Consider the following 5261-nt stretch of genomic DNA (forward strand, 5'->3'; position numbering starts at 1 on the left):
TCTCTTTCTTTTAAGCCCTATTTCGCTAGAATCCATGTATTATTGACAAAGTTTTGGGGGGTACCCACAAAGGACGTTGGAGTATACCCATTCCGCCAGCCTAATGCCTATTTACCAGCCAATTCAGGAGTGCAAACGTATGTACATTTTGCCTCTATTTTGGCTGCAACAGCTATTACTTTGAAGATTGATTTAGGGTCCTCTCTCTCTAGGAATTGGTTCTAATAGTTGCGTTTTGCTATTTTTACAGCCTGTAGATAGCTGTTTCTAGCTATTAGATACTCTCTTTTCTAGGTGTAGGCACTTGTTGGGCTAATAGCAAGTTCTCTCTGCAGTTTGCGTTGTTTGCTGAGCATGCTTGTCCTAAGTGCTTTTAGGTCTTGATTCTACTAGGGCTTGCTTTTTGCAGTGGTAGAGCATTGCGGAATTGCTGTCTTAGCTGCTTTAGTTATAGCTGTAGCTTACTAAGCTCTTTGGCTAGTGTTTCTAGCTGCTCTTCTAGGTCCTAGTCTTCTCCTTAGATAAGTGCTAGAGATCTGCTTGTAGAGTAGTTTAGAGTGCTTACGTTGCTAAGAGCAGAGGTGTTTGCTATCTCCTTTGCTAGGACTTTGCTAAATAGGTTCTAGTTTGCTTTCTTTGTGTTAAACCTAGGAGCAGGTCTGTTTAGTGCTGTGTTCTAGGCGTCCTTATTATAAATAAGATGCCTACGTAGTTAGAACTAAGTCTACCTAGCGTTTGCTAGTCTTCTATAAGGTTTGCTAGCTGTGTTGTAGCAAAAATTAGGTCTAGAACACTCTCTCTATTCATGTTAGGCCTAAAGAAAGTGCCTGTACTAGGGCTGTTTAGTAGCTCTAGGTCTTGTTCTTCTAGCTAAGTAACAAAACTAGCTGCTCTTAGTGTTATAGTAGCTACTATAGGGTCCTACTATGGGTGGTTGATATTAAAGTCGCTAAGCAGGATGGTGGAGGGCAAAATAGAGGTAACGTGTTTCACCACCGAGTCGCGCACCACCACCGAGTCGCGCGGCCCTACGAACTTTGCGACTATTACATCTATTACAAAGATGCCACCACAACACAACGCGCAATTAATCTACAATAAAGGCGCACTATACCTTGCAATCCAGGCTATAAATGCTACTGTGTCTAACAGTACAAAACACACGTCTAGAGCGTTCAACATTCCTGAATTAACCCTAAGAGACTAACACGCTGGAAAACGCGCACAACGCAACTGCAAAGCCAACTTAAAGAAGCTTAAGAAGACAGAAGAGGACGCAATAGTTACACGTATACTAGAGCTAGATGAGCGAGGGATAGGCCCTACAAGGACTATGGTAGAAGAAATGGCCAACAATCTGCTCGCTGCGCGCGGTGAAGGACCTGTTGGCAAGAACTGGGTAGACAGGTTCAGAACGCGTACTAAGGAAGTCAAGCTTCGACGCAGCTGTCTATACAATTGTCAACAAGCCCTAAACAAAGACGCACGCGTTATAGAGCCCTAGTTTGAGCTAGTAAGAAGGACAAAGAAGAAGTACAGGATCCTAGATAAAGACACACATAACTTTAATAAGTCTAGCTTTATAATAGGCATGATTGCTGCTTAAATAGTCTTTACAGGCTCTAAGAAGCGAAGCAATCCTAAGAAGATACAGCCAGGCAACTGTGACTGGGTCACAATCATTTAGGGCATCTGCGCTGGCGGATAGGCCATCCCACCCTTTATTATCTTTAGCGGCAAGGTCCTTATATTAAGCTGGTATCCAGGACTACCTCACAACTGGGTAATTAAGACCAGCGCTAACAGCTAGACAACAAATGAGCTTGGCCTGAAGTGGTTAAAGCACTTTAACGCGCATACAAAGGAGCGTACTGTTGGCGTGTACTGTCTGCTAATTGTAGACGGCCATAAGAGCCACAACAGTTACTAATTCCTTAAGTACTGTGAGGAACAGAAGATTGTTACTCTCTGTATGCCTCCTCACTCGTCGCACCTGTTGCAGCCGCTTGACGTGGGCTGTTTTGCCCCTTTGAAGCGCGCGTACTCTGCTAAGATTAACAGCTGGGCAAGGTACTCTATCACACAAGTCAAGAAAGAGACCTTCTTACCAGCCTTCTATATTGCCTTTGACAAGGCAATTACAAAGAAGAACATCTTAGCAAGCTTTAAAGGCGCTGGCTTGGTTCCTCACAACCCAGAGCAGGTGCTATTAAAGCTTGATGTCTAGAATAAGTAGTTAATAGCTGCTAACAGTGCGCTCCTTTGTGCGCTTATTAAAGTGCTTTAGCTACTTAATACTAAGCTTATTATTAGTCTAGCTGTTCTTAGAGACAGTAATAACCTAGTTGTAAGGTAAAGACAGCTCCTTATACTAGGTAGAGAGGTAACGTGCACGGCCTCGTTGTGCACCGCGGCGCGTGATGCACCAACATCACTTTTTGTACCCTAAAACAAGTGAGATTATTAAGCAACACCACAACGCTGCTATTACAAGATAATTTAGTAGATTACTAAATAGACTAACGTAATCGGCCATTGAGTCGGCCAGGCAATTGAGCCGGCCACCTTATGCAGCCACCCACCTTGACACGCAGATAACTCAACACCACAACGTCGTGCTGTGGCTCACAGTACGTCAAATTAATCCACTCTGTCTACAGTATCTTGCTTACATGTGCGCTTATTGTGCCCAGCCTAACCACACCTCCCACAGCGTTGAGAACCCTCTCTACTACCACCTGTTCGCACCCTCTCCTCACGCCTCTCTGCCTCTGCCTGCACCACCACCTCTCGTGCAGCTATTATTTCCTCTGCCTCTTGCTGTGATAGGGTTCATCCATACTAGATCTGCTTCCTTTTACGTGCTTTACGCTCAGAAGCAGCTTTATTTGCTGCTTGAAGCTTAACCATCTCAGCCGCCATAAGCACCTGGGAATGCACCATCATATCAGCTCCCTTTTTAAACTGCTGCACCATCTTAATAATTAAAGCTAGAGATGAACTGTGGTGCCGCCTAATCTGGTCAGATATCAGCGTTGATTGAGCTAATATTTCAGCAGCGTTGCTTAGTGTTCTAGGTTGCCAGGTAGTAGGCCCTAGTAAAGGTAGTGTTGGCGTACAAGGCTTCACTTCAAGCTTTAATAGCACCACCTCTAGGTTGTCTAGAACCAAGCCTGTTGCTCAGAAGCTTAATTAGATATTATTAGATGAAAACGCCTTATTAAACACCTAATTAAAGGCAGCCAAGAATGCTTTCTTATTAATGTAAGTAACGTGGCTGTTTGCTAAGACATTGATTTCTGTCTTATATGCTCGTTTTAATGGGGCAAAACAGCCCACATTAAGTGGCTGTAGGATATAGGAGGTGTGAGGAGGCATACAGAGAGTAATAATTTTGTTCTCCTCACACAGATCCTGGAAGGCAAGCGACTTGTGGCTCTCATGGCCATCAATAATCAGCAGCCGGTGGCTACCCACTGTCCAGGCTGTTGTATGCTGGATGAAGTGCTTCAGCCACTCTAGGCCCAGTTCATTTGTTGTCCAGCCATTCTTGCTGACACCAATACGCCAATCCTTTAGGTTGTGATACCAGGCTTAGTCGTGGTTCTTTGCTTTGAAGATGATAAAGGGCAGGATAACCCACCCTATGGCATTAATTGCGGCAATCAACGTTGCCCATTCATGGTCGCTAGGCTAGACTCCAAGTGGCTTAAGACGCCTCTCAGACGCTGTCACCACCTTGACAGACCCTCCAACACCTATCTAGAAGCCAGTCTCGTCAAAGTTGTAGGTATCTTGGTCCTAGATGCCATATTTAGCTTTGACGTTGCGCACAAGGTTGAACCAGGGGCTGATGATAGCTGGATCACTGCACAAGACTCTCTAGTGATCGCGCTGTCTGGTTACCTGAGACTTGATCTCAGGCTTCCGGTTTACAAGGTGCCTGGCCCATTTTTCTCTAACCTTACTACCACCATGGGCAGCTAGCAGTTGATTGGCCATTTCACGTACGTAGCTTAGCGTAGGGGCAAAGCCTCACGCGTCAAGCTTCCTTATGTATTGTATAACCACCTCCTCTTTAGGCTTAGTAAGCCTTAATCTGCCGTGGTGGGAATCGCGTTGTGAGGTGGTTTTGGCGCGTTAGTCTTGGAGGGTTGATCGAGGAACGTCATAGATAGCAGCAGCGCGCTGTTGGCTTATTAACGCGTTAGATTTCATAGCTTGGATAGCAAGGATTATCCTACCCTCACAAGGAAGTAATCTAAGATCAGGTTGTTGAGACATTAGATGAGAGGTGGAATGAGGTGTGATCTTGGCAAAGGTGGCCGGCTCAATTGCCTGGCCGACTCAATGGCCGATTACGTTATTGCAAAACTTTTAACTACTATAGTTTTCTAGGGGGACGCGTAGTGCGGCCAGTAGATGCTGTGGTAGGTAGTAGTAGTAAGGGCAACCTATAAGGCACCTACTAACTACGCACAGCACTACTACTATAATTCTTTATTACTTTTAACTAAGATTTCTATAAGGCCTTACTCTTAGCCTATTTAGGTAATTAAGTACTTTTTTTTATATTACTCTTATACTTTACCTCCTCTTTACAAGCCTTAGTTTAAGCGCGCTTTATAGCCTATGCCTTAGTAGTTAATACCTTCTTCTTCTCTTACTCTACACGCTTATCCTCCTTCTCCTTTGCTTAAATAATCTTCTTCTAGTATTAAAGCTCCTTCTTAGTAGCTTTTGCTGCCTCTGCAGTGCGCTTAAGGTCCTCTTTTACCTAGAGTTCTTGCTTTACGCGCTTAATGTGTAAAGGACTCTAGAGAACTACACTACTACCCTTATTACTATTAATAGGTTGCAAAGGTAGTACCTTCTGTTTCCTCTTCTTATTCTTATTAGCCTTTAGAGCCTCTTCTAGGCTGTTAACCCTAGCCTCTAAGATCTCTAATTACATGTAGAGTTAGTAAAGGGCTTAATTAACTACCTTAGCAGCACTAGGTACATTATCTTCTCTTGCACGCTTAAGAAGCCGCAATGTCTTGCGCTAACTAGGTGATTCTGGTGCAGGCTGAAGCTGAGTAGGCTCTAGGGTTGTGCTGGGCGACTTTAGTGTTAGGTTTCTAAACTTCTTAAGCACAACGTTAGCATCTAGTAGGTGAATCCTAGTGCACTTAAAGGCCTGTACAACAAGGTCTTTAGTGAAGGTCTTCTTCCACGCTGCCCAAAAAAGCGGGAAGAAGTCAGCCTGAGCCACAGGTACC

This window comes from Didymella exigua (assembly GCF_010094145.1).
Source record: "Didymella exigua CBS 183.55 unplaced genomic scaffold M421scaffold_29, whole genome shotgun sequence".
Classification (NCBI taxonomy): domain Eukaryota; kingdom Fungi; phylum Ascomycota; class Dothideomycetes; order Pleosporales; family Didymellaceae; genus Didymella; species Didymella exigua.